At 42.5% G+C, this 12,381-nt stretch overlaps 1 protein-coding gene across 17 annotated transcripts in view; it reads left to right on the top strand.

Annotated features, from left to right (window-relative positions):
• The window catches only part of LOC137375999 (teneurin-2-like), an 812,476-nt gene that overhangs the window by 616,713 nt on the left and 183,382 nt on the right, over positions 1–12,381 (top strand). The window lies entirely within an intron of this gene.

Below are 12,381 nucleotides of genomic sequence, written 5' to 3'. Positions count from 1 at the left end.
TCAATTAATTTGCCTTCTCATATGAATGATACTAATAACTTTAAAGATGTTCCAGAACTCAGACCTCTGATCGTTTGTGGATAATCACCGTAGCGCTTTACGAATAGTAATATTTTTCAATATTGCTGAAAAAAGAGACATGCCGTCGAAGCTTTTTGTTTTGCAATTGTCAGGACAGGCACAAGAATGCCAAATTTCAAAGGGAGCAACAATTCATACTACAAGAGAAAAGCGTGCATATTTGTTGGCAAGTTGACTCTGATTGGTCGAGGCATTGCCATGGAGAATGCACCAGGGAACTATTGTTCCTTATGCTTTTGTTTACTTCAAAAGAGGCGTAAAGCCTGGATATGTTCCTTTTGCCTGCAGAGGACAGGTCCCTGTGTATGAACTTGCCAACTAATCAACACCCTTTTCTCATGCAGTATAAATTGTTGCTCCCTTTGAAATTTGGCATTCTTGCATCTGTTTTGATGAGTGCAAGATGAAAAGCTTCGACAGCATGTTTTATTTTCAGCAATACTCAAGTACTTTACTACCTAGTGACTATTAGTAATATTTTTCATAATAATATGAGAGAACTCTGATTCACCAGGATTGGCTCCTAAATTCCGCAAACCATGTTTTCTCTTCTTTTCTTATCGTGGATAGCACGTATAGAGAGGTGGTCACACCGCAGGCTCAGACCCCACAGGCAGGAAGGGAATGGGTGGCCACCAGGCAGAGCAAGAGGACTAGGCAGGCAGTGCAGGAATCTCCTGTGGCTATTCCCCTGCAAAACAGATATACTCCTTTGGATACTGTTCGGGGGAATGGCCTCTCAGGGGAAAGCAGCAACAGCCCAATTTGTTGCACCATGGTTGGCTCTGCTGCATAGGGGAGGAGTAAAAAGTATGGGAATGCAATAGTTATAGGGGATTCAGTTGTAAGGGGAATAGATAGGCGTTTCTGTGGCCGCAAAAGAGACTGCAGGATGGTATGTTGCCTCCCTGGTGCTGGGGTCAAGGATGTCTCAGAGTGGTTACAGGACATCCTGAAGGGGGAGGGTGAACAGCCAATGGTCATGGTACACATTGGTACAAATGACGTAGGTAAAAAAAAAGGATGCGGTCCTAAAAGCAGAATATAGGGAGTTAGGAAATAAGTTGAAAAGTAGGACCTCAAAGGTAGTGATCTCAGGATTACTACCAGTGCCACGTGCTAGCCAGAGTAGAAATAGCAGGATATATCGGATGAATATATGGCTGAAGAGATGGTGTGAGGGGGAGGGTTTTAGATTCTTGGGACATTGGGACCGATTTTGGGGGAGTTGGGACCAGTACAAACTGGACAGGTTACACCTGGGCAGGTCCAGGACCGATGTCCTACGGGGAGTATTTGCTAGAGTGGTTGGGGAAGGTTTAAACTAAAATGGCAGGGGGATGGGAACCTTTGCAAGGAGTCAGAGGAGGGGGGATCAAAGACAAGAACAAAAGGAGTAAGGGGAATAAGAAATGTGATAGGTAGAGAAATCAAGGGCCATAATGAAATAGGGCCACAGTGAAAAATAATGGGAAGGGGCCAAGTGATGTTAAAAAGACAAGCCTTGAGGCTTTGTGCTTTAACGCGCGGAGCATTCGCAATAAAGTGGATGAATTAATCGCGCCAATAGATGTAAACGGGTATGATATAGTCGGGATTACTGAGACATGGCTGCAAGGTGACCAGGGATCGGAAATGAACATCCAGGGGTATTCAGTATTTAGGAAGGACAGACAAAAACCAAAAGGCGGTGGAGTTGCATTACTGGTTAAAGAGGAAATTAGCGCAATAGTGAGGAATGGTATTACCTCTGATGAGGTGGAATCTGTATGGGTAGAGCTGAGAAACACTAAGGGGCAAAAAACATTAGTGGGCGTTGTATATAGACCCCCAAACTGTAGTGGTGATGTTGGGAATGGCATTAAACAGGAAATTAGAGACGCATGCGATAAAGGAACATCTGTAATTATGGGTGACTTTAATCTGCATATAGTTTGGGCAAATCAAATTAGTCACAATACCGTAGAGGAGGAATTCTTGGAGTCTATAAGGGATGGTTTTCTGGACCAATACGTTGAGGAACCGACGAGAGAACAAGCCATCCTAGACTGGGTATTGTGTAATGAGAGAGGAATAATTGACAATCTAGTTGTGCGAGACTAGAGAAATACTACAGTCCATTATCAAAGATTTTATAGCAGAGCACTTGGAGAACAGTGGTAGAATTGGTCAGAGTCAGCATCCATTACAAAGAACAAAGAACAATACAGCACAGGAACAGGCCATTCGGCCCTCCAAGCCTGCCATCTTGATGCCTGCCTAAACTAAAACCTTCTGCACTTCCAGGGACCGTATCCCTCTATCCCCATCCTATTCATGTATTTGTCAAGATGCCTCTTAAACGTCACTATTGTACCTGCTTCCACCACCTCCCCCGGCAGCAAGTTCCAGGCACTCACCACCCTCTGTGTAAAGATTTTGCCTCGCACATCCCCTCTAAACTTTGCCCCTCTCACCTTAAACCTATGTCCCCTAGTAACTGACTCTTCCACCCTGGGAAAAAGCTTCTGACTATCCACTCTGTCCATGCCGCTCATAACTGAGTAAACCTCTATCATGTCGTCCCTCCACCTCCGTCGTTTCAGTGAAAACAATCCAAGTTTATCCAACCTCTCCTCATAGCTAATGCCCTCCAGACCAGGCAACATCCTGGTAAACCGCTTCTGTACCATTACGAAAGGGAAATCATGCTTGACAAATCTACTAGAATTCTTCGAGGTTGTAACTAGTGGAGTTGATGAGGGGGAGTCAGTGGATGTGGTTTATTTGGACTTTCAGAAGGCTTTCGACAAAGTCCCACATAAGAGATTAGCGTGTAGAAGTAAAGTGCATGCGATTGGGGGTAGTGTATTGTGATTGATAGAAGATTGGTTGGCAGACAGGCAACAAAGAGTAGGGATAAATGGGTTTTTTTCCGAATGACAGGCAATGACTAGTGGGGTACTGCAGAGATCGGTGCTAGGACCGCACTATTCACAATATATATTAATGATTTAGATCAGGGAACTAAATGTAATATCTCCACATTTGCAGATGACACAAAACTGGGTGAGAGGGTGAGTTGTGAGGAGGATGCAGAGAGGCTTCAGGGTGATTTGGACAAGTTGAGTGAGTGGACAAATGCAAGGCAGATGCAGCATAATGTGGATAAATGTGAGGTTATCCACTTTGGTAGCAAAAATAGGAAGGCAGATTATTATCTGAATGGCTATAAATTGAGGGAGGGGAATATGCAACGAGACCTGGGTGTTCTCGTACACCAGTCGCTGAAGGTAAGCATGCAGAAGTTGGCCTTCATAGCGAGAGGATTCGAGTATAGGAGCAGGGATGTCTTGCTGCAATTATACAAGGCCTTGGTGAGGCCACACCTGGAATATTGTGTGCAGTTTTGGTCTCCTTATCTGAGGAAGGTTGTTCTTGCTATAGAGGGAGTGCAGCGCAGGTTTACCAGACTGATTCCTGACATGGCAGGATTGACGGACGAGGAGAGATTGAGTCGGTTAGGATTATATTCGCTGGAGTTCAGAAGGGTGAGGGGGGATCTCATAGAAACCTATAAAGTTCTAACAGCACTTGACAGGGTAGATGCAGAAAGGATGTTCCCGATGGTGGGGAAGTTCAGAACCGAGGGTCATAGTCTAAGGATATGGGGTAAACCCTTCAGGACTGAGATGAGGAGAAACTTCTTCATCCATAGAGTGGTGACCTTGTGGAATTCGCTACCACAGAAAGCAGTTGAGGCCATGATCATAATGAATGGTGGAGCAGGCTTGAAGGGTCGAATGGCCTTCTCCTGCTCCTATTTTCTATGTTTCTATGACTCCTCTTCATACCTGATGGCGCTGATTCCTTGCTGCGATGTAATTCAATGACAGCACCACCTCCTTTTTATTGCACCCAATTGCAAGATGAACTTCACAGCCCATTGTCACTCAACCGTCATACACAAAAAGAAAGACTTACATTTATATAGTGCCTTCACGACCTCAGGATGTTCCAAAGTGCTTTACAGCCAATTAAGTACTTTCTGAATTGTAGTGTTTGTTGTAATGTAGGAACATGGATGGTCATCAGGAAGGCTAACTGACCTAAGCTGATTTATTCCCCCTCCCCACAGACCTCTTTATCTAGTACAAGAGAACTGAGGCCTGTTCGAGTCCAACTGTTGCTCCAACTGAGATCAGCGAATTCAGTGTAGAATCAAATCTATTGCTGCCTTGTTCCGCTTTGAAAAAATTCAATGATCACAAATGTGAGAAATGGACCTGGACTTACAAGATGTGTATTTTTAGTGCATAAGCATTCCATTTACACTACAGGTTGTGGAACTCTGGTTATTATTTCCATGCCTTACTGTACAGTATGAGTGACTCCGGGTAAAAAACCCAGATCACAGCATAAAATTGAAATGGACAGGTTCTCTCACCAATCACTCCCATTGTATAGATTTCCTGATATACACCCCCTACATCTGAGTTTTAATATTCTACTCACAATTTAGTTAATCCTCTACCAAATCATATCTAGAGGCAACAGCACCTTTTAGATTAGTTGTAAATAAATAGGCTTTCATTAACTGTTTCCTTCTTGTTGCTGAATGAACAGTTAAACAGGCTGTAAGACAGAATTTATTAAACTGGCTGCTTTTGTATTTTTTTTTAAGTTCTTGTTAGGCTCCCAGGGCAGGTTATCAAGCCTCAACCACATCTCTGCAGACTTCTGGAGTGTTATTTGCTGATCAGTAATATGCAGAGCTAGGGAGTGAGTGAGGTGGGGGTGGGAGCTTAGAAAAAGAGGTGGCGCGTGTGGCCGCAGTCAAGTTCCCTTTTATCACTGCACTGCCATCTCTGTTGCTGCGTCAACGTAGTGAGTGAGCTGTCCTGTACTTGGGTGAATTAAACATCATGGGGTTCTTGGATTGCTTGGATGCAGTAAATATAGGAAAAGAAGTGCATGTTCCGAATGGAACCCACCTGATTTTTCAACCATTCATTTAAATGAAAGGAAAATTGAGCTGGATCTCTCCACTCAATTTTCTTGTATTCTCTGTACCTAGCAGATCCAAAGCTCCCAGGTGCAGAAAAACTGTCCCTATCATTTCAGGAATGGATGAAAGAACTATGTGGTTTGAATCAATATTAAACAGGCGGTCATTTTCTTTATGGTATCATGCTGTCCACACATATGAAGGAGACTGAATAAACTCTGTGATGCCATACATTTGAGGTCAAAAAGAACGTCAGCCAAACGCTGAACTGTTTGAATAAATCACTGCCCAACTACTGACTAATAAAACCCACTATCCTTCTCTGTGGCATTCCTGCACAAATCAACCACAATCGACAGAAGAAATGGACAGTCTTCCATGACAGTGAGTGCTTGCCTGTTACCTAGTTACCTGTCCAATATGAGGAGAGCGAAATTGAAGGATTTCTTTGGCAAGGCTGGGGAAATTTACTGCCCACACAGGCTGGCAGACAGCCTGAATGATTTTAAAATCATTGAACAGAGTTAGGATCACACCGTATATATCACACACGTTTTTCCAGTGATAAACTGCAATCATTTATCAATAATGCTGAATTAATAACATCTTACTCTCCTGTGCACATCATTGTGCATCGTGGATATGGTATGCACTGACATGGGCTGCTGTCCTATTAGGCTCATTTGTATGCAAGACAAGTTTGTCCAGGACTCTGGGTGGAGTTGTCTGCAAGTGGAAATGGTCTGATCCATTCCACATTCTGCCCTGTAATCTTCTGCCCCATTCTCTAACCCACCCAGTCTGCTCCCTGTGCCTCAACCTTTCTCTCTGCCTGCCAGAATCTATTGCAGGAATTCCAGGTTGCCCCTCCTTCTCATTATCTTCTAGACAGAGAAAGCAAGAGAACACTTTATATCCCACCATTCATTGGATGAATGAGCAAGCTCTGTTAAAACTGCAGTTTCAAGACAGTTAATGGGGCTTTTACTTCAGCTACAGATGATGGACTAAGCCTCTCCTTTTGGTTCTCTTGCTTTCTTTCACTGGGAAGTGAGCAGACGATAGGGAACAACAGTGGAGGTGAGCTGCAAGATCAGCCATGATTTTGCTGAATGGCAAAACAGGCTCAAGGGGTCATTTGGCCTTCTCCTGCTCCTATTTCCTATAATTCTCATGTAACAGTGATCCTCAACCTATGCAAGTGTGATCAGACAGACAGGATGAACCTACAGGGTAGAAACAAAAGAACGATTTCCTCTGCTCGGGATATCACGAACAAGGGGACATCGTTTTACAATTAGAGCCAAACTATTTAGGAGTGAAATCGGGAAGCACCTTTTCACGCAAAGGGTATTGGAAATCTGGAGGCCTTGCCCTAAAATACTACCGGTGCTGGGTCAACTGAATTTTATGAGACTGAGATTGATATGTTTTTCTGAGGTAATGGTATCAAGGGATATGGAGCAAATCCAGGCAAATGGAGATTAGGTATGTATCAGTGTTATGACCAGGTGAGAAAGGTGCCTAGGGGTCCCTCTCAGCCTTCACCTGGTCTTAATATAACAAGGTTTAATTTTAAAAACAGCGTGTTTTTAGCGCCCCCTTGATGAATCCTGGTTCACCGCTTTCCAATTATAAGGCAAAGAAACCAGTACAAACAGGCTTTCTTAGGTTTAAAGAAGAAAAGTTGAAATTTGTTAAACTTAAACTCTAATTCGGTTAACGCCAACAGATACACGACACGCCCAAGCTAACGTGCATACGCGGTACACACATGCAATAGAGACAGAAAAAAGCAGAAGAAAAAATAAAGTGGAAAAGTTTGAGGCAATATCTGAAGAGTTTTGTTATGGTTCTTCGAGATCACTGTGGAGTCCTTGATTGTAGGTAGATTTTGCTTTTCATTGGGGCCCGGTATTCTTCTTACACCTTGTTCGCTGTTGGAGACTTTTCTCTCTTGGGGTCCATGTGTCTTCAGTGGATTCAGAGGCTTGTGAGAAAGAGATGGGAGCAGACAGGAGAGATCTTCTCAGTCCAGGAGCAAACAGACACTCTGAGTTCAAACTGTTTGCACAGTTCAGAAAAACCCAGGTTGCCAAACAGGTTAGTCATGTGACTAACTGGTCTGACCACGTCTTGGGTTACAGCAGTCTCTGGAATGTTCCTCTTATACACAATACCTGGTGATCAAGGTCCATTGTGGGTTGAATGTGTCAGGGAATGGTCCTTTGGCAGGTGGGGGCCTAGCATGACAATCTAATGAAATGCTGGAACATGCTCGAGGGGCTGAATGGCCTACTCATGTTTCTATGTTCCTATGTATACTTCAAAGGTAATTCATTAGCAGTGAAGGGCTTTGGGATGTCCTGAGGATATAAAAGGTAATGCATAAACACAAGTTTTTTTTCTTTCAAGTAATGTCACAGAAAGCAAATCATTTCCTTATATACAAGCAAGACTAGCAAGTAAACAGTTTGCACACAAATGTTGACAATTGTAATGAAGCGACACAATTTGAGAAATTAGAAAACTCAGAGAAGTGGGCTTCCCAGTATTATTGACATCAATGCTAGCATCATTCACATCAGGAATGATTTTGCAGAGCTCCCCTGATAACTCAGCAACTTTTGAGTGAGTAGCTGAGCTGTAACCACCATGAAGGTGCCAGGGTTGATCCCTGAGATAACATGGTTTGCTGATAATTAGGGAGGGATTTCAAAGATGAACGGGATTGGGGCAGCCTGGGGCCGAGAAGCTTTTATCATGCGGATCTTGTGTACATAATCAGAGGCAATCTTCTATCCAAACCCGGGAGCAAGAGCTGTGTGGTCAATGGACATCAGCAAGACTTCAGAGGACAAAATACCGCCTCTGCGATTCCCCCATTGAATGGTCCCTGGCACCATAGTAAGTATTTAGGATGGTGATCAGATATTTGGTGAGTGCAGGAGAGACCTGAGGTTTCTCCCAGTCCATAAGGAAAGAGGTTTAAAAATAACCTTACAGATTTGGGGTTAAAATTGCAGTTGGTCCCCAATAACATCATCAGAGCCGGATCTGCATATTTAAACAAGGATCCCCATTGGTTTTGTGCGAGTGTCCTCAGCGCCTGCAATTTAGAATTCAGCCACTAACATTGTGGCAGGAAGCCAGGGGGGATATCTTTCACTCCATCTTAACTGCCCCCTACTGCCCGGTTTCTGTCAGGTGAGGACAGTTAACATACCCCCCCCCCACCCACCCGCACCCCACACACACAACCCAGTGCTATCATTTACAAATACATAATGGTCACTTGGATGAATCATTGGAAGGCATCAGACACCTTAAGCACCAAGTCCAGCAAGGGGTCATCAACTTCAGGAGGAGAGAGGAAAAATTGGTAATAAAAGGATTGATTTTAGGCTGTCATGTAATCCCAGTATAAAGTCCTCAATAAGATCTTGTTTTGTACTCATATTCACCTATTCATTATTCCCTCTTTAATGCATATTGATCTTGTTATCACCTAGTAATGAGTTGTTGATTGCTTCTGAATAAATTTGCATCTTTACTTTCAATTTGTTAATCCTGGAGCAGTACAGGATACACCTGTACTGGTGGTCACTATGAACAGTATACAGTGTATTAAAAAAACTAATTTCAAGACTGCAATATCAGTTTGTGGTTCAGGTCACTGCTATGATCCACTCAAACTTTACTCAAGCAGTTTATAATGTAACATGAACCCTTCAGTGAGATGCTGTCTTGGATTCATTCCCAGGTATTCATTATTCAACCTACAGACCACCTGAGTCCCTCGATTAAATTACAGCTTGTAAATATCACTCCCAGCTATCTATTATATTCTATATGATAATAAGAAAAATTTGTTGACAACTCATTTTAAAGGAATTGAAAACATGGTTTGGAGGATATTCTCCAAGGTTTAGGTGTGAGGTCCCTCGATTTCACTAAGCACCATGCAGCTACATAGATGACTCTTGATGGTTTGGTTGGTATGAGAAAGTCTTGAGACTATAAAATTTCACTGTTAGAACCCCGAAGAGTTACTTCCAACTGATGTTATGAAGTTGCATCGCAACACGGAAATTTGAAACCAACAGAGAAACACATGCGCAGCTATGACAAATTCTTTACTTGGGAGGTGGTCAGATTGGGAATGGGATGATGTGTGAGTATGTTGAACCCCCACACTGTGAAACAACACAAGGCCCATGGGCTCCATTTTGTCCCATTGGATCATTTGATGTAGCTTTTAACCATTCAGATGAGACAGCCTGACCAGTGTTTAGTGGTGCCACAGGCAGGTGGGGATGAGGAGCGGGGTGGCATGCATGGGGTGCTGGGGGACTGCATGTTTCAGCCAAGCCCACAACTTGTTCTTGTGAAGGCTACTAGGTTCCACTTGGGCCAGGTGATAGAAGAAAGGTTTCTGAGTTATTGCAGCGCACAGTAAACTTAGCCTTCACACAGTAGAGTTGTCTGTAAGGATAATGTCCAAGCCATGGTAACATCAGGGACCCATTTAGGATGTTACTTGGAATTTTAGTAATAAACCAGTTCCAGGTCCTGAGGTCAGAGTTGGGTCCTACTGTCTTGCCTTTCACACAATAATGTACATATGATTTTTTTTTTAAATCTCTGCCAGTGTCATTGCCCAGAATTTCCTGAATAATGACATCATTGTAATGGTGCATCTAGGTCACAGGATCTCAGTGACAGTGCAAAGGTCCCAGGAGATTGTGACGCTACTAACTTCAGCCATTGCTTACACTACACCATAACTTCCTGCAACTTTGAACACCCCCACTCCCAATTAAAATCAGTGGTGAGATCAAGTGTACTGCGAATATCACTGTGATCGGTACAACTATTAGAGCATTATAGAATGGGACTGGAAGGCTCAGTATGCTTTGTGTAATTATAGTTTACTGTTTAACTTAAGAAATAATTGCATTGTCCACCTTGGGCACTGTATTTTTTATTATTCTGCCGTGCCATTCTGGCAGTGACTAGGGTCACTGGTGCAAAGTGAAAAACAACAGAAATTTTATATATATTTCTGGTAGGGGCAGTTTGTTGATTTCTAGCCTTAAATTACCCTCCGAATGTGACTTCTTTTATATGTATGGGAGATCTTTTATATGTAATTGGATTTATTAATCCTATGCGTTGTGTATGTGGTCGTTCCGATCACAAAGTTCCCATTTACATCTTATTCTAATCCAAGCAGCAAGTCAGAAATAGTACATGGCTAAAAACCTTTTGTTTCCTTATTGCTTGTACAACCTCAATGGGAAGGGGGAGGAGATTCACTGTTCTATCTAATGAACAAACCAGATAGATATAAACACAGTCCTCAAGGTGAGTCAGCTTTCTATAATGTAAAGCTATGCTTGTTTCTGTCCATTCAATCTATTTTAAACATTTCTGTGTTTGAGTTATATCACAATGCGATAAGTTTTTACTTTGGTCATTGGCATTCCCAAACCGCCACTACACAAGCTGCGGCATATTCTAATTACTTTTGCAGCAAACTGTAGCATGAATGAGATGTGGGAGGATTGAAGTGCATAATGGGCTAACGTGCCATTCATTGCCAATATTGCCATTTCAGCAAACAGTTTTTAAAAGTCTATTAATTGTAGTTCAGTTCTAGTTGTAAAATTGCAGTTCTGTTTCATTTAGTGTGAAATGCCTTTTGAACAGAAGCCTTTATTTTTGTAATTCTTCCTTCTGTCCAAACTCTAACTTTCCATGTCTGTAGTCTATTCCTCTCCACTCCTCCCTGCAGTAAATTCCCTGTCTATTCAGCAATTCTGTCCCCTTCTCTCCCTACAGTTTTCTTCCCCTTCTCTCCCCCCGCCCCCCGTTCTTTTCCCCAGGTTGCAGACTATTTCCAAATATTTCCACTTTTTATATGAAGAAAACACTTCATAACATCTGTTCTTAAAAGCATCTTGGAAAGAGTTGTGGAAAATATGTTCTACATTTAGCAGAACTGAGGGGGAAATTGGCCAAAGGATCACAGCATTCCTGGAGTTACTCTGTCCCAAAGCTTAGATCTAGATTGATGTCTGGTTAAAACATTAGATTGAGCTGCACTAATTTGCGAGGGATCAGTCGCACTGTCTGACTAGCCCGAGGGAAGTGTGGCTGGTGTAGCAGTGCACAGCTGTGCAACTCATTCTGTTTATAAATGTGCTGTGGAAAGTGGTGTGGAAATGAAGCAGCTCCTGGTCTCTACTGCGATCACAATGAAATTATTCATCAAGAGTCTCTTCACTGTTTAAATGCAAGCCACGAGATGACAGTCAGAGGTCAGGCAAACTGAGGAATGGAATAAAAGATATATCTTCTTTTAAAAGAAAAACTTTCTTTGAAGTACTTAGGGTATTATATTTTCCAGAATGAATATGACAAGCAGGAAATACAGTGGAATATATCTTGTGTAAGGAATAGGTATCATAAAGTAATCACTAGTATTTAAAATGAATTCTTTCTGTAGAAACTGTTGTGTGTGATAATACTCAGGCACATGTTAACTCATCGGTAAGTATGCCACTGTGGAGATTGTGAGGCGGAACAAGCAATTAAACAAACATACAGTGATAAATAAAAAAACAGCACTTCAGTACTGGCAAAATGAGCTCTCAGTGTGCTACAGTTACTGAGCTCCGTTGTTACTGGCCTGAATATTTGAGCCTCACCCAACAACACATTGCAACAGGGAAAGTCTTGGTGCACAAAATACTCTCTTCTCCTTAGCTCCATGTTCTATTGTAATATTCTGTCTTGTAGGTTTAGAAGTGCAATCATCACCTTGGGGAGTGTTCTGGCAGACTGATTTCCTGGAAAAGCTGGGAACAGCTCCTTCCAAAAACTGCGTGCAAATGCCACTGGGTTCTGATGCGACAGACACTGCTATCTGTTGCTTCATTAAGTTTCCTGGTATGTTTTTTTTGCTCGCTGACTTTTTGCACAAATCTGAAATCTTCCACCTTTCTTTCTTCTTCCAAAATCCCTTGCCCACTTTCTTCAGGAACATATTCAGTTACTTTTCAAGCCCAATTATAACATTTCCTTCAATGGCCTCGCCTAATATCTCACCCTATAGGAGCAATTTTAAACTCTAACCCACCTAGTGCAATCAGATCGGCCACCCATTTTGCACCCCACCCAATGGAAAGCAAGATCAGGTGGAGTATAAAACAGAAGGCCAACTAAATCAATCCCATCAGTTTTTTACCAGGTGGGTTAGGTTAATACCGCACCCACCCACCCACAACATCATAAATGTGTGTTACCCC

Source organism: Heterodontus francisci, chromosome 12 (assembly GCF_036365525.1).
Source record: "Heterodontus francisci isolate sHetFra1 chromosome 12, sHetFra1.hap1, whole genome shotgun sequence".
In the NCBI taxonomy this organism is placed as follows: Eukaryota; Metazoa; Chordata; class Chondrichthyes; order Heterodontiformes; family Heterodontidae; genus Heterodontus; species Heterodontus francisci.
The sequence above is the reverse complement of the archived record's forward strand: the minus strand, read 5'-3'. Positions and strand labels throughout refer to the sequence as shown.